Raw genomic sequence first — 18,015 nt, 5'->3', positions numbered from 1 at the left:
CTTTTAGCCTTCCCTGTGTTGCCGCGCTGATTGCTGCTCCCTTAGGATCCTGTTTTGGAGACGTGTGGGTGGAGGACTGGCATGTGTTCAGGCAGTGGGGAGTATTTTCAAGTGTGTGTGCGCGCGCGCAGGCTGGGTGATAACATAAGTTACGTCCTGCTCACGCTCTGAGTATCCCAGGAACCCACCGGCGCCAGCATCACTCACTCTCACAGGTGGGCAGGAGACGTGGGGATCACGTCAAACAACAATTCTTCTCTTCCTGGCTCTGTCACCAGCCCAAAGCTAGGCTGAAATCCTGGCCCTACTGAACTCAACAGGAGTTTTATAACCGACATCAGCAGAGCCAGGGTTTCAGCCCCCTGCTGCAAATTATGGTGCCTACTCTTGGCATTTGCACCAGAGCATCTACATCAGCTGAAGCCTCCCTGCCCTTCAGCAGTTCTAGACTCGGACGAACAGCACTGCTTCGCCAGGGCGTCGTTTCTCCTGGCCGGGGGCCGCGCTGTGTGCGTGTGCGCTGTATGCCTCAACCTAGCCGAAGGGGATCACTGCCCTGCAATTGGAGGTGTGCTTGCAGCACGCGTAGCCCCCCGCAGCTGGCTGTAATCTAGTTACCACAAGTACCAACTGCAGCGATGCCGTGGCAGCATGGACGTCAGCATGGGCTCACTGCGCCTGGGAGAGGTGTGTACAGCCCACGCTGCTGCAGCATCACTGATTGGCAGCATGCTAGTGAACGCTGACTCAGATACGTCTACACATGTTGCAGTCATGGGGGAACCTTGTGTGAATCCCCCAGGACAGAGCAGAGCTTCCTGCACTATGGCTGCACGTTAGTGGTAGTGATGGGGCAGTACCGGGAAGGATTTTATTTAGCTGAGCTGAGACTGCAAATGTGCAAACAGAAACCTTTAAACCACGTTATCTTTGACACTTGGGTTTTTCAACAGGGAGCATTTAAAATGAATGCCTGGGGCTCGACTCTTCCATTTACACCATTGCAAAACCCTGCTACAGCTGAGCCAGGGTAGCGTTTCCCATACACTCTGCACTGGTGTAAATAGCTGCACTAGGTAAGGGGCCTGGAGAATCAGCCCTCACCCCACCCCGGTTCTAATCCCTGTTTCCACAACAGCACCCAGTGTGGACTTGGGTCAGTATTTTCAAAAGCGTGCAACCTCGTGCAGATCAGCAGCAGCTCACGCCCATTACACAGGAGGTTAGTATCCTTATCCCCATGTTACGCTGGGGACACTGACAAACAGCGAGGAAAAGTGACTTGTGCAAGGTCAGCCAGAGCTCGGAATAAAACCAACAGCTTCTGTGTCTCAGGCCAGCCCGCCAGGGGCTAAGTGCCTCACCGAAGACATCACGGGCCTGGTTTTCCCTCAGTGTTGCCGACCCCACACTGTAGTTTAAGTCAATGGGAGCAATGGGAGCTCAGTCCCTCTGAAAACCAGATGTGTCTAGCTGGGGAGACCCCAAACTCAGTGCCCGCTCCGGGTGCTCTGCTCACGCCCTACACACGGGGGTGCTACACGACATTCATGAATGGGTACATTGAGGGACAGCTTGTCTGATGCGCTCAGCCCCCCTGTAGGTGCCTATACCAGTGGCTCTTAACCAGATGTCCGGGGCCCCCTGCGGGGACATGAGCAGGTTTCAGGGACTCCGCTATACAGGGCCAGTATTATAGTCGCTGGGGCCCAGGGCAGAAAGCAGAAGCCCGGGGCCCTGAGCCCCACCACCGAAGTCTATGCAATGTAGGTTTGCAGGGTCCCTATGCAGTTGCCCTGCTTGCTACCTCCTAATGCTGCTCCAGGCTTTTATATGCAAAAAAACAGTTGTTGAGGCACAGGTGGGCCATGGAGTTTTTATAGCATGTTGGGGGGCAGGGGCTCACAAAGACAAAGGTTGAGAACCCCTGGCCTATATGAAGTGAGGGAGATGCTGGATGCTGAGCAGATATAAGCATTCAGCCCTATTGAAGGCTGCCTGCACTGGGACCCAAGAGACCTGGGGTCTATTCCTGCCTCTGCCACAGACTCTGTGGGTACGTCAGTTCAGTTCCCTGTCTGTAAAACGGAGCTAACCATTCCGTTCTCAGACCCTTGGCTGGTTAGACTGGGAACTGTGTGTGTCAGGGACCATGTCTGCGCAGTGCATGGCATAAAAGGGCCCCGAGCTCAGTTGGGATGTCTAAGTGGTACTGTAATTAACAGTACTCTGTATTACGGGCTCTCTGCTACCACTTGCAAGAACGTACCTTTAAATTCCAGCTTCCCTTTGCACTAAACAATCAGTGATCTCTTTTAGCGTTCACTGCGATTTAATGTTGCTAGCCAGGTTAATGTGGTTACATTAGAATAGCAAATGTTGCATTGCTTATTGAAATAACCTTGGGCAATTGATGCATTAAACATTAATTGCCAGAAAAAAACAAAAACAAAAACTGCAGAAAAGACAAGTCGCATTTTAATACTCAAAAAAAAATTGTCCAAAGTGTTTGCCAAAAGAGGGCCAGTGAGCGGGAGAATGGAAAAAGGTCTGGAGGTGATTGTTAAAAAGTCCCTAAACATTTTAAAAAAATGCAAAATTCCTTGCTGGATGGCTAACAGGGCCCCTGGATATCTGAAAAAAGGGACACCTTAGTCCAAGAAATCTAATTTGTGTTTGCAGAAGTTTTCACCATGACTAAGTCTCTTTTCCGGTCTTGCTTGAAGAGATTGTGCTGCCAGCTTCCTCGAAGCTCGCAGCCCCACCAACCATAGATGCTGACTCCGTGGGTGCTCTGGGGCTGGAGCACCCACGGGGGAAAATAGGTGGGTGCTCTGCACCCACCGGCAGCTCCCCGCCCACCCCCTGCCCCAGCTTGCCTCCGCTCCCCCTCCTCCCCCTCCCCTGAGCGCGCTGCCGCGTCCTGCTTCTCCCTCCCAGCTGTTTTGCGTGGCAAGCTTGGGGGGTGGGGCCGGGGCAGGGATTTGGGGAGGGGTCTAATAGGGTCAGGGAGGGGCAGAGTTAGGGCAGGGACTTTGGGGCAGGGGTGGAGTCAGGGCGGGGCCAGGCACGCAAGCACCCACCAGCGCAGAAAAAAGTTGGCGTCTGTGCCACCATCCAGCACTAACCTGGCAGCAGCAATGCTGTGCAACATTTCTGAATGGAGAAAGCAGGAAAGTCTAACATACAAGTCATTATGGGCCAGGGTCTCCACTGCTCTTAGCACCAAAGAGGACCTAAAATGGCACATAAATCTTTGATGAACTTCTGCATGGGAAGATTTATATCAGAGGCCTCAAATGAGATCAGACCCCCAGCTGTGCTGTTCACTTGAAAGACACAGTTTCTGCCTCAAAGAGCCTACAGTCTAAGCAGCCAAAGGAAAGATTATTGGCTCCATTTTACAGATGAGGCACTGAGACACAGAGACAGGACCAATGTGACCAAGAGGTCAGTGGCTCAGGCAAGAACTGAACTCAGATCCCCTGTCACGTGTCTAACTCAGGGGTCGGCAGCCTTTCAGAAGTGGTGTGCTGAGTCTTCATTTATTCACTCTGATTTAAGGTTTCGCATGCCAGCAATACATTAACGTTTTTAGAAGGTCTTTAGTTATATAATATAGACTTATAGAGAAGCTATTGTTGTATGTAAAGTAAACAAGGTTTTTAAAATGTTTAAGAAGCTTCATTTAAAATTAAATTAAAATGCAGATCTTATCAGTTTAGTGCAGTGGTTCTTAACCTGGGGTGCACACAGCCCCTGGGTTGTGAGATACCCTTTCTGGGGGTGCAAGACATGCAAGATTTTTTGTTTGTTTGTTTGTTTTTAGAAGCTGGGGGGTGGCTGCAGAGCCCTGGGCTGGTTGCCAGTATCCCAGGCCGGCAGCAGGGTGAGTGGGGCCGATGGCCGGCGGCCAGAACCCCAGACCGTCAGCAGGCTGAGTGGGGTGGCGGACAGAACCCCAGACCGGCAGCAGCTCAGCTGGGGTCCCAGCCGCCAGCCCCACTGCCGGCCCAGGGTTCTGTTCACCCAGGCAGGCAGCAGGCTGAGTGGGGCTGACAGCCGGAAGCCTGGCTGGCAGCAGCGTGCCAGTAAAACTCGGCATGCGTGCCACCAGTTGCCGACCCCTGTTCTAACTACAGGGCCAGCCCAGCTTCCTACACAGCTGTCAATACAGCCTTCCTTGGAAACGTAAACCTAAATGCCAAGCTGAAGGTTTGCAAAGGAGAAACCTGTGCATCAAGTGAAACACTTGGACAGAGAGAGCACTGAGTGGGCTGGCTGTAGAAAGCTCGCAGAGGTAAATTACTGGATGATGAACTGCACAGCACTGAGCAGTGAGAGCACAAGCAGCAATCTCAAGCCACCAGGCACTCTGACTGAAATCAATGTTTATTTATATTCAGGTTAATATTTCTGTGCATGCTCCAGAATTGATGCACATATAAATAAACTACCGCACTCACTGCATTGCAGGACAAAGCAATCCGCCTCTTTTGTCTCTGACAGCTATACCTGTCCTTTTGTTCCTAGGAGATCCATACTCCGTGGTCATCTAGTAATCCAGAGAGCTGTAGGGGCATGAGCAGCCCCTGCCCACATCTTTGATTTTGCCCTCCAGCTCTCTGAATTGAACAGTTATTTTGGAGTCGCCAGTCCTACTGCAAGCAGTGATATTAGATTTTATATTGTGATGTCATGCTCTTCTCTCTTATCTATAAAGTTCAAAGCACCTTACAGCATAAGCTCCAATATCATTGAGGTCAGAAGGTCTAGCAGTGTGTTAAACAAAAACCACTCCACCCTGCCAGTCACCATCTGTCTGTCATCTCCTTTGGTGCAGCTCTGTGACCTCCACCACATCCATATGTACCCCTCGATCCATATCAGTTCATCATCTCCATATATATCTCTTCATCCATCCATCTTTATTCATCTCCCCATGTAGATCTGTCTGTCTGTCATCTACATACATATCCCTCTATCTGTTGATCCAGCCCTATCCCATCACGGTTCTGATGCTGGCACCGATCCCCACGCTGTCTGAGCGCCACAAGCAATGCAGCCCCAGGAAATGATGAATTGTGCCCTTTCCGCACACACAGGTTTTATGCAGCTGCAGCAATAAGTTCCTACTCTGTCTAAACCTGGGGCTGATTAATCTCTGACTAAATTAAAACCTGAAGACAAATGAATAATCAACAGCCTGTTAATAAGCCTGTTGACTTCTCACTAGAGACTTTGTTTCTAAAAGGAGGGGAGGGGAGGGGAGGGGAGGCGCTAAAAACATCCGTGGCAGAGGCATCTTGCAGAGGCAGAGCCGTACTAGCACGGCCCACGTGGGAAGCTACCTGTTTCTCAAGGTAGTGAATGGATATTGGGTTTCATAGGCCTCTTGCTAGTCTGTGGTCAAAGTGACTGTGGGTTAAGTGCAAACTGGGAACTTGTCATTGAAATTTTGAACTTAAACAAAGAAGTGGCCTCAGAATGGGTGACATCGCAAATGAGCCATCCCCCGGGTGAGCACACCCAGGAACCCTGCCGCCATGGGGACCATGGCCCAGTGCTAACTGGGCTCCTGGGGCAGGGAATGCATTGCTTTTACACACATCGCTAAGTAGGGAGCAGGCTGGGGCAGGCACGGCAGGATAGAAAACGCTCTCTCATCAAATGGGAGGCGTTTTACACACACTTTGGCCCAGGGTAGGGGATACAGGTGGGGAGTATCAGCCCCCTGGTTTTCAAGGGAACATACAGAAAATGAAACGCAAACCATGTGGCTCCTTTAACTACTTTGCTACATTTTCTTTTCGGGTGGGCACTTCCTTGTTTGAACAGGGGAGCAGGAAATGTTCCTGAGCAGCCGGGGTCAGCACTGACCCTTCACGAGCGTGCTTTGCCTTTGAGACTTCTTGCCACTTGCCTTTCGCCTTGACCATGGAACGCAGCCACGGCAGCTAAACGAGGTTCACAGAAGAGTCAATGTTTGGTGTTAAAGGTAACCACAAGAGCTTTGCAGCAGCACAAAAGGTGGCAACGGGCAAGGATGTTCAATCAGCTGCGAGTCGTGAATTATATTTATGGCACAGTTAGAGCAGCCATGTGTAAAGGATTTAGCCACATTACACACCCAGTCACCTCCATGCCCCAGTACAAGCTGCCTAGCAGGTCGGGCTCCGAGATGGCGAAACCACGTGCACCAACAACAATGGTTCAAACAATCATTTGAACGGGGCAGTGTTGAAGCAAACTTCTCCTTCAATCTGCAGGCAAACTCTCCTGGAGCAGCCATTCATGCCTAACACTAGGGGTTAGGGTCACCAAAGGACTCAGGCACTGTAATGCTAGTGTAATCAATAGCTATTCATTTTATATGTGAGAGCTCCACTACTCTGGTGACAGGGAGCAGGAGAAAACCCGAAGACAGAGTGTTTGGAGCCAGGAGGGACTATCAGACCAGCTAGTCTGAGCTCCTGGAGCACACAGGCCAGAGAATTTCACCGTTACCCCTGTATTGAGCTCAATAGCTTGTGTTTGGCTAGAGCACCTCCTAGAAAGGCCTCCAGGCTCCATGTCACCAAGAGATGGAGAATCTGCCACTTTTCTTGAGAGTGATGAACCATTGGAACAAAACTCCCATTTTTCAAAAACGGTCTTCGCTTTGAACGTGTCTGATTTCAGCTTCCTGACATTGGTTCTTGTTCTGCCGGTTCCCACTAGGTTAAAAAGACCTTTAGTCCCTGGTATTTCCCCTCCCCATGAAGGGAGTTCTACCCCATCACCTCCTGACCTTCTTCTTGATAAGCTAAATAGATTGAGCTTTGAATTTCTCACTGAAAGGCATTTTCTCTAGCCCTCGAGTAAGTTTTGTGGCTCTTTTCTGTATCCTCACCAATTTTTCAATATCCTTTTCAAAATATGAGCACCAGAACTGGACTCCAGTTGGTCTCACCAATGCCACCTACAGAGGTAAAATCACCAGCCTGCTCCTATTCACCACCACCACTTTATATAGCCAAGGGTCGCACTAGTCCTTTGCCACTGCGTCACACAGGGATAAAGCATTTCAAAGGCACAGAGGAGAGTGAGGTGAAAGTCACTCGGAATTGGGTGCTGAACTCCCATTTGTCCCTTTGAAAATCTCCCTAGATACAGTTAGGGTGACCAGATGTCCCGATTTTATAGGGACAGTCCTGATTTTTGGATCTTTTCCTTATATGGGCTCCTATTACCCCCCACCCCCTATCTGGATTTTTCACACTTGCTGTCTGGTCACCCTAGATACAGTCAAAAGGGCTGGGAACCCACAAATCCCATTCAAGTCAGCACCAGCACCTTAGAAAAAACGCAGGCAGAAGGCAGGATTTTCAAAAATGCCAAACTGTTAACATTTTCAAAAGCCCCTAAAAGCCTCTTTTCCAAAAGTGAATGAGACTTAGGCTTTGATTACTGAGCACCCGTCACTCCTGTTGACTTTCACTGGAGTGGTGGCTGAAAAATCAGAGCTTTCAGCTCCTTAAGTGGCTGATCACTTTTGAAAAAGGGACATAAGGGCTGAAGCCACTTGGGCATATCTGAAAATGCTACTCTTTGGCAGTAAATCCCCATCTTAGTGGTAGGGGGGTGACTGCTTGGTGAGGGCAAGAAATTCATTGTGAAGGGACAGAATGAAGTTCAGAAACAAATTTTTAATAAAAAGTCAGTAGAGAGCGAAACTACAATTCCCTGCAGGAAACATTCAGTGACCTACAGCCTGTGAGCAGCACATGGTCCAGTCTGGCCTGAACGCCTGCACCGATAAAAGTGACTGGGTTTAGCTCTCCCCTGCCCTGCATTTCATGCAATCATTGACAGTAGTGCAAACCAGAATGGCATCATTCAGCACTCACTTTGCTCGAGTGTCAACAGAAGATCAGGCTCTGGATTGGCGTGTTTGTTGCATGTGTGAATGCACACTATGGGTGGGTGACATTTTATTTTTGTGCCAAGGGCCAGTCCAAGGACAAGGCACTCTTTCCAGGGATTAATCTCACTCTCTGTACCATATGTTATCTACACTGCGTGATGAATCTTTGCTGCATTAATACAGCTATATGCACTTTCTAGCCTACAATTCTCTGCATTCAGTGAATAAATTTGCACAGATATTCAACGCCTGTTTCGTAAACTGCGTATCTATTAAGGAACAAGAAGATCTGAAATAAGCTAGTCTTGGGAGCGAAGTAAGAGTCAGTATTTCTTGGTCCTCCTGGAAACTTTCCTTAAAAAAAAATAAATTCTTATTTCTAAAGGTTATGAAAGGTCTGATTTGAAAGCCCAGAAGGAATTGTACAGAAATCTAAGTTCATTGCTACAGAATGGGATTCTGCACAATTGCTCCCCTAAACCGGTCCATTTAATTTTCAATATCACGGGCCACTCTTTCTTCTGTTTGACAGGTTCAACAAGGAGACCTGCAGAGGTGGTTCGCAGGCATTTATACAAACCCTGTAGCAGCCTCTCACCCATGATTGTCCTTGTGCCGCTGCCAGTGTCAAAGAATCCTGCACTGTGTGGTACGGAATCTGTGCTCATGAGTACACATGTGTACGGTTTCTGAGAATTGTAACTCAGCTTTCTCTCCTCACAGCAACCAGAGAAGCTCCCAGTCGCATTTTCAGCCCTTCCTGAGCTCTGTGGGGACAGCAACATTTTGAAGCCACATTTGTTACTAGAAGGAGCTTGGAAACAAATACTTGGAGCCAAATTTAGCCCTTGCGTAAAGACTGTGGGTTTAATTCCACTGATGGCCCCAGGGTTCCACATCCTCAGCCCATGTAAATCAGCCAAGCGCTACGAAAGTTAATGGATTTAGGCAAATTTACAGCAGCTGAAGATTTGGACTACTGTCAGGGGAGTAAAACGTTCATTGCTGAACCTTGATACACATGAAACTTACCTGTTTTCATGCTGTGTTACAAATTCCAAACTTAGACCAGAGTCTTTCAATGTTCCACCGAGGTTCAGAAGCTTTCCAAAAGGAAATGAGGGCCTGGATCCCTGATTTATGGTTTCATCATGAAATCAAATGAAACTTGGCTGTGTTAGGCAGGGGATGCACACGCACTAGCCAGGCTCTACATATATGCTAGCATCTGTGTGTACGAGAATGTGCATGCCAACCAATGTGTGTGCACACCTGTCCATGCTAGCTAATGTGCTAGTGTGCAAATTGTGTGTGCACTAGTGCATGAATGTGTACATGCCAGCTTGTGTGCGTGCATGCACACCTGCATCTGTATCAGTGCAACAGGGTGCGTGGGCACACCAGCCTCATTGTATGCGTATAGCCTACACGTGAGCTACACACAATGCCTTAGCATGTGGGTCACAGCGGGGTGCTTCTCCCCTCACTGTCTCAGCACACGAGGCAGCTGCCTGGGCATCAGCCACACCGTAGCAGGAGACAAGAGCCACGTATGTGACCACTGCTCTGGGACTCCCCCTCCGCTTGTCTCCTTATCCCTGTCCGCTGCCTTTGTTCTGACCCGCCAGACGCAGTGCGGGAGAGTTACGTCTTGGCATGATCAACTGTGCTAAAGGAGTAATGAATCCTGATCAGCTACTGAACGCAGAATCAGCTGCTCCAGCCCCTGGCTCCATCTTTTGTTAGTAGCTACATAAATGTGACAAAGATGCACTGGTTGTGGGGCACCTAGCGCTGTGACTTCCCTTAATCAGTGCCTCATTAGGGGAGGTCGCCATAAGCCAGATCCATCTCGTGGCGGTGAAACATTTTCAAGTGACACAGGAGAAATGTTTAGCCAAACTCGTGTGTGCGCGCGTGAGAGAGAGAGAGAGAGAGAGAGAGAGAGATTCAGATTTGGTGGCACTGAAATGTTTTGCTAATTCATGCTGATCTCAGTGTTGGGAAAAAAAATATTCAGAAAAACTGGAAATGGTTTGTTTAAATTTTTTGGTTCAAAATGACTGTTTCAAAAGTTCCTTCACGTGTATTTTTAAAAAATTTGAACACATTACAAAACACACTCAAAATAAAAAATGGTGGGTTTTTTGACTTTTCAATTCGGTGAGAATTTTGGAAAACATTTATTTGTGGTTTAACCCAAAATTGTTTTTTGCCCAATTTTTAAGAACAGCCAGCGAACTGAACAATCGGTTATTTGCATAGCTCTGCCAGTGAGCCTAAGTCCCATTGACAATGGGATCTTGGAGCCTGTGACATTCAGGGGCCGTTGGAAATGTTACCCCTAGTTATTAAGGGCCCAATTCTGCTGATTTAAAGTCTTTCTGCAAACACTTCACAACCCCAAAAGTTCCAGGATGAATTTGTTCTCCATATACATTTTACACACAATCTCACACACACACACACACACACACACACAATGCAGACAGGGCGAGTTTCACCATTGCTCGGCGCCTTGCGTGGCCATTCACACCAGCACCAAGTGCGGGTAAATTGTCACACTTCTGACTTACTAAGCTTTCACAGCCATTTTGCACTGGTACAAATGTACAAGGTGCAGGGCCCTGAAGCATTCAGCCCATGAGCGTGTGTGTGCATGAGCAAATGTGTGACATGCAGGTATTTCCCTGAGACACACTCACTACCAGCAAGTAGGTTAAATATTACTGGGGGGGGGGGTGGGGTGGAAATAAGTAAATAAATAAATAAAACCTGTGCAGTTTGCTGTGGTTGGAGAAGAGTCAGAGAGCTGGCTTAGTCTCCTCTTTTAAGAAACAATCTCATGGAACCCACTGAGAAAGCTCCAGAGGGGAACATTTATTTTTGCCAGGAGAAATAATGAACTGTATAAAGGGGCGAGGTGGAACTGCACAGGTGCTGTTTCTTGGACAAGCAGAAAATCTTTGCATCTTGCAGACAACAACTTTTTCGGAGGCTGGAGGAGTCAGTACATGATGTGATTTGAGCTGTTGACGCCAGGTTCCAGCACTTGGGGAACTATGGACTCTCCAACTCTCTCATGCGTTCGATTCTTTCCTTTTACTGATCATATGAAAAAGATTCCCCCTCCCCCTTCCTCTTTCTTAAAAATTGTCTTTTAAATGCTTTATGACACATGTAATGGCCCATTTAGTTTATACGCAGCTGATAAGATATTTTGTCAGATGATAAAGGGCTTTTCACTCTAGAGATTGGGGCCTTGAAATGTCATAAAATTTTCCTTCACTGCAGCCATTAATTGGATTTTTCATTTCAAAGCTATGGTAAATCAGATAACTTATAACTGTCCAGAGAAACATCCTTCTCGTGCCACCCCGGTGCAGCCAGTGCCAATGACAGACTGCAGCTGCCGTCTTGGTCTAAGGAAGGGAAGAGTCTTTCCCTGTCTAGCTTTGGAAATGGTTACAGGGGATAACAGGGCGGGTACATTTATTATTTACTGAAAATCTTGCTAAATGGGACATGCTCTGCTAGCTGTTTGAGGGCCAGCTGGGTTTTCATCCTGGTGCGAAGCTAGGCAGCCTGAGAATTCAACTCTTTTCTTTGCACAAACAAAGCAGAGCATGTCTGAGCAGTGGTCGCCAACGCAGAGTCCGGTGAGAGGACACATTGGGCCTGATTCATCGTAGCACTGGTCAGCAGATGGTGAAAACTGGCACAGCACCATTGACTTGGATGGAGGTGGCTCTCTGATACCAGACAAAGACCTGGCCTGTAGCAGCGCAAGAAATGACCCTAAACCTCCTGTGACCAGGCTCTGGTTGGGGTGTCACTACCAGCTCCATCTAGAATGTAAAATACACACACACACCCCTCTCTCTTATTCAGCACTTTCCATCCTGTACATCTCAAAACACTTCACAAAAGGTGGGTCAGTATCAAGGACATGCCAAGGTGGTAAACCTAGGAATAGATCTCAGGTCTCTGAGTCCTAACCCAATGTGCTAGCCTGGGGACTTCTCTGATGAAAAATATGCATCTAGTTTCCAGCGTGACCTTTTTCTAAATTCAGCAGATTCCCCTCAGTCGCTCTGTGTACGTAGAGTCATAGAATCTCAGGGTTGGAAGGGACCTCAGGAGGTCATCTAGTCCAACCCCCTGCTCAAAGCAGGACCAAACCCAACTAAGGCCTGGTCTACACTGGGGGCGGGGGGTCGAACTAAGGTACGCAAGTTCAGCTACGCAAATAGCACAGCTGAACTCGAACTACCTTAGTTCGAACTACTCACCCGTCCAGACGCCGCGGGATCGAAGTCCGCGGCTCCCCCGTCGACTCCGCCACCGCCGTTCGCGGTGGTGGAGTTCCGGAGTCGACGGGAGCGCGTTCGGAGTTCGATAGATGAGACGCGATATATCGAACTCCGAGAAGTCGAACGCTACCCGCCGACCCGGGCGGGTAGTATAGACGTAGCCTAAGTCATCCCAGCCAGGGCTTTGTCAAGCCTGACCTTAAAAACCTCTAAGGAAGGAGATTCCACCACCTCCCTAGGTAACCCATTCCAGTTCTTCACCACCCTACTAGTGAAAAAGCTTTTCCTAATGTCCAACCTAAACCTCCCCCTCTGCAACTTGAGACCATTACTCCTTGTTCTGTCATTTTCTACCACTGAGAACAGTCTAGATCCATCCTCTTTGGAACCCCCTTTCAGGTAGTTGAAAGCAGCTATCAAATCCTCCCTCATTCTTCTCTTCTGCAGGCTAAACAATCCCAGTTCCCTCAGCCTCTCCTCATAAGTCATGTGCTCCAGCCCCCTAATCATGTTTGTTGCCCTCCGCTGGACTCTCTCCAATTTATCCACATCCTTCTTGTAGTGTGGGGCCCAAAACTGGACACAGTACTCCAAATGAGGCCTCACCAGTGCTGAATAGAGGGGAATGATCACATCCCTCGATCTGCTGGAAATGCCCCTACTTATACAACCCAAAATGCCATTAGCCTTCTTGGCAACAAGGGCACACTGTTGACTCATATTCAGCTTTTCATCCACCGTAACCCCTAGGTCCTTTTCTGCAGAACTGCTGCCCAGCCATTTGGTCCCTAGTCTGTAACAGTGCATGGGATTCTTCCGTCCTAAGTGCAGGACTCTGCACTTGTCCTTGTTGAATCTCATCATATTTCTTTTGGCCCAATCCTCTAATGTGTCTAGGTCCCTCTGTATCCTATCCCTACCCTCCAGCGTATCAACCACTCCTCCCAGTTTAGTGTCATCTGCAAACTTGCTAAGGGTGCAGTCCACACCATCCTCCAGATCGTTAATGAAGATATTGAATAAAACCGACCCTTGGGGCACCCCTCTTGATACCGGCTGCCAACTAGACATGGAACCATTGATCACTACCGTTGAGCCCGACCATCTAGCCAGTTTTCTATCCACCTTACCGTCCATTCATCCAGCCCATACTTCTTTAACTTGCTGGCAAGAATACTGTGGGAGACTGTATCAAAAGCTTTGCTAAAGTCCAGAAATAGCACATCCACTGCTTTCCCCTCATCCACAGAGCCGGTTATCTCATCATAGAAGGCAATTAGGTTAGTCAGGCATGACTTGCCCTTGGTGAATCCATGCTGACTGTTCCTGATCACTTTCCCCTCCTTTAAGTGGTTCAGAATTGAACCACACACACACACACACAGAACTAGCTGTAAATAAATCCGACTCTAATACTATTATGCTTTATCCCAGCACACGTCTCAGGCAGAGATCTCACATCAACTTCTGTAACAGGAATCAATAAATCCTCTCAATAGTGGGGAGAAGGAAAATTTCCCCAGCTTGCAAGTGATAATTACAGGGCTGGAGTCTCAAATGGCGTAAATTGATACCACTCCATTGAAGTCAGTTGGGCTCGGGCAATTTACACCAATTCAAGAGTTGGCCCATGCATTACAGGTGATGGGATGACGAAGGTGCAGCAGCTGTATGCTGATCAGAGAGGAAATATTTTTTCTCGCACTATCTCAGGAGGTCGCTTGGAAGCGTAACCAAGAGACCCCTCACATTTGAGGCAATTAAAGACAAAATCGTGCCTCTCAGGGAACGCAAGCCAATCACAGAAAGCCTTTGGCATAATAAAAAAAAAGATAAAAAGCTGCTACCAAAAGCTAAAACTCCTGCCCCTGTCGTTTCATGTACAGATTATCCATATGCACCATTGGGGGTGGGGAGGGGTGTCACACCAGGGACACATGGAGACTTCAGGGTGACTGCTCATGGCACAGACGTGTTTTTAGCTAAACACGGAGGTTGCCGGGCTGGAACATGGGCTTTATCAGGACGGACAAGAGATGTGATATGGTACTAACGTTCTGTTAGACAAGGTTAGATTTGACAGCTGGTATCAGATACTCTCGGCTGGAGTCAATGTTCAGCATGTGGCAGGTAGGCCTTTCTGTACAGCCACACAGACATTCATCATGTTATTATGACACGTTTGCTTCCCGTCTGCCCTGAGTGGCACCCAAAACAAAATGTCACAGAGTGCTGGCCAGACAGACATGCTAAGAAGAATCGGTTTAGCAGCTTCCGCCATGAAGGAGCTGCATAGTGTCTGGAGCCAAAAGAAGGTGAAATTATACACAAAAGTACAGAACTATCTGTGTATTTCTGATCCCCTTCTATGGATCTGAAACATGGATGATGCTTAAACAAGACTTCAGAAGGCATTTTTGTTGCACGGGTAGCAGCAGCTGCTGGGCATACGATGGTTTGATTTTTATCAGTACTAGTGAGGTTACAACTGGCAAATTGAGCTAAGAATCCATGTCCCCCCCAAATTCCTGCAGCTTCTAATTACACTGGGCTGAATTTTCCATGGCCCTGCCCTTTGTGGCTTCGCTGACACAAGTGCAAATGCTGCCAATTCAGAATGGCAGCGTTTTGCACAAGTGTAAATAGCCGTGTGGGGTGTAGTGGAGACTCAGGCCTATCAGACATGGAATTACATAAAAAGGTTCCCCACTCCAGCGTGCCTGGTGTTTTATAGAGGAATCTTTTTGTGCTTTATAGCTGAAATTGTTGTAAATTGTCGCTGCGAGGTAATGAAAGGGAGTAGGAGTTCTACCAATATATTAAAACACTTTATTGATATAACAACGGCCCGGGCCATTCGGAGAATATAACTTTTGTACCCCTGTCCCACTTTTACAGTTGCAGAGTTTATTAACTCTCTTTCCCAAGGTCTGTAATGATAAATAATGCTCAGTGAAATTTTTATGACCTCCACTGTCCTGGTTTATGCTTTTCACAGAGCACGATCATGCCTACTACAGCCGCCGTGGCTCCAGAGGATTGAAACGTCTGATAAGCCTCAGATGGAATCGCTGCCAGAAGGACTGAGAGGTGGGAAGGAAGCCGGGCTCTGTCTCACTGCCTCTGGAGACAGGTCAGAAGGCCACTTCCAAGCTGACAAAACGACACAGGTCGCATGTGACCAAATGCACGCGAAGCGGCTCTCAGGTAAGTCTATCCTGCAAACCGAGATGTAACTGCATCACATGCGGACACATCCGAGCTAGCTTTGATTTAACCACGGCCGCACGTGCAGCTGCCCAGACTATACCGCCCCCACCTGGTGCATCTCGCACAGCTGGGCCATGCTGCTGTAGCTTCACTGCGATCACTGTTCAAGCTCGCTCAGGTCTGTCTAGAAGTGTTGCAGTCACACTTCTGATCGCCATGGAGATATTCCCCTAGTTACTGTCATAACTTTTTTTTGGGGGGGGGGCAGTAAAGACATCTCTTATGTCAAATCCTAGTGGATACAAGGCACTGTGGTTTTTAACCTCATAGAATCTCAGGGTTGGAAGGGACCTCAGGAGGTATCTAGTCCAACCCCCTGCTCAGAGCAGGACCAAGCCCAACTAAACCATCCCAGCCAGGGCTTTGTCTATATAGGGTTGACCTCAGCTAGCTACATCAAAGTAAAAACTGCCTGAACCTTCTTTCCACTAATTTACACCCAGTTCGCTGTCTCAGAGGAAAGAGACCCAGTTTATGTAGTGAAGACACGCACAGTACAGGCTTCAACTCTACTAGCTTAACTCACATGCAAACACACATACCTGGTCTACGTAAGAGTTTTAGAATGCGTTAGGAAGCACCGTCCAACACCACCTAGTCCAAAACCTACTCTAGACAAAGGCAATGAAGTTAGAAGAATTACTACCTCACCAACCAGCTGGCAGAAAGTCTCCTGTCTGGCTGATTTCCATTTCATTCATTAAGGGTTTTCTCATTCCCTGGTTATTTGTATTGAATGGCTGTTTTGAAACAGGGGCAGCATGAGACTGAGGAATGCCCATGAACTGTACAGGAGGAGGAGGAGAATGTTCTTCTCATTTTAGGAACACAAAAGTGCCAGTGATTCTAGCAGTGATAACGTGCCTCCGTGATGTAGGACATAATGACACTACTGTAAATGGTGGAGCGGCCTGGGAGGGTTTTTTTGAAAACAAAGAGGTTGCTGCATCTAAATCTCCCGGGCTTCACTACTTAAGGAATAGAAATGAGAATGTGGAAGAGACTGTTCGGAAGAACAACTCTTAATGAGCAGTGTTACAAGATGATAAAGGGAAAAACCCTCTCAAGGTGTGTATTTAGCCAAGTATTCATAAATTGTAATTATCCTAATTTGGCACCATAATCCATAATGGAAAAGCTTCTTTATGAAATATGGGCATATGGGGAGCGAAAAGGAAAAAAACAAAAACAACCCAACAGCAGTGATTGATGCTCCTTGTCTGCCTGTGAAAACCCCATTGGATCAGTAACACGGTTTTGATTAACTTTTAAGGAACAGCGTTCCAATAAAATCACAGCAGTTTTACTTGGATATCAATCAGAACCTTTTGTGGTGGGATTAGTACTGGGGAAAGGGAGACAGCCGGGTGCATCTGAAAAGGGCTGCGCTAAAGGGTAGTACGGTGGGGCGAGCACACGGCTAGAACATGAAGTTGGAAGAACAGGGTTCCTGGAACCATCCCTGACCTGCCACGTGACACTTCCCAAATCGCTTCCTCTCCCGCCCTTGCTCTTGTCTATTCAGGCTGCTCCCTCCTTAGGGTACAGCGTGAGTTTCTCAGGATACAGCGACACTACAAACTAGGGTGTAACTGTAGCACAGGTAACAACAGGAGTGAAGATGCGGTGGCACAAACTTCAGCGCAGGGTAGCAATCCTGGTACATACCCAGGCTCTTGGGGGGTCTATGCTGGGAAGCTGGCCTGTTCTGAGGTCCAAGCTGCCGTATCTTCACTCCTGTTGTCGCCTACCTGCGCTACCGTTATGCCTTGATTTGTGGGGTAGATCTATTCTCACTCTGTGTCTGTGTGGTGCCCACCCCACGAGGCCCCACTCTCGTTTGCACCCTCCAGTAACGAGCAACTAAAAATACAGCATCACACGTGGTATGAAATAGTTTCTCCAAAATTCCAACTAGGAGAAAAACAGCCCACTCCTTCCAGCTCGGGCTAATGCTTCAACCTTCAACCATTAGCCAAGCTAAGGAGAAAACTACAGATGTAGTGACCCTCCTTTAGAGACAATCCAGCCAGTACCAGTGCTAACCCATTGGGGGCCCCAAGCAGGAATATTGGGGGGGGTTCCCACATATAACACATACTAATAATTAATAGGGGGGCCCTTGAGCTGCTCAGGGCCCTAAGCAATTGCTTAGTCTGCTTATGTCAAGTGCCAACTCTGAATCCATCTAGGTCATTCCTGTTCCCTAACCTCTGTTGTCCTTATGCTGTGAGCTGCTTGGGGCAAGGACTTGCCCTTTTTGCATGGCTGCCCAGCACTCTGCATGTCGTGGCCTTTATCATAAACAGACAGCAAATTAACATGCAAAACACTGTTGTGGTGGAGTTCTGGTTGCCATGGCTCAGCACTGCCCTGTGATCTCCCTGTGCCCACCAAGAACCAGAGAGATTCTCCACAACCAAAGGTGGCAGAACCAGGTAACGTGATGTTCAGGCTGAACAGGATGAGTCGCCTTAACTCTGACCCCCATTTGTTCCTGCCCTGAGGAGTCCCTCGGGGAAACAG

At 48.1% G+C, this 18,015-nt stretch overlaps 1 long non-coding RNA gene across 1 annotated transcript in view; it reads left to right on the top strand.

Annotated features, from left to right (window-relative positions):
* LOC120388937 overlaps positions 1–18,015 on the top strand; it is a 49,526-nt gene that overhangs the window by 12,829 nt on the left and 18,682 nt on the right. Inside the window, exons 2-3 of the long non-coding RNA XR_005590682.1 lie at positions 8,439–8,555; positions 15,218–15,426. This is a non-coding gene — a long non-coding RNA (uncharacterized LOC120388937). The remainder of the gene's footprint in view (positions 1–8,438; positions 8,556–15,217; positions 15,427–18,015) is intronic.

The sequence above is a fragment of the Mauremys reevesii genome, linkage group 22 (genome assembly GCF_016161935.1).
Source record: "Mauremys reevesii isolate NIE-2019 linkage group 22, ASM1616193v1, whole genome shotgun sequence".
NCBI lineage: Eukaryota > Metazoa > Chordata > Testudines > Geoemydidae > Mauremys > Mauremys reevesii.
This window is presented reverse-complemented; position numbering and strand designations above follow the sequence as displayed.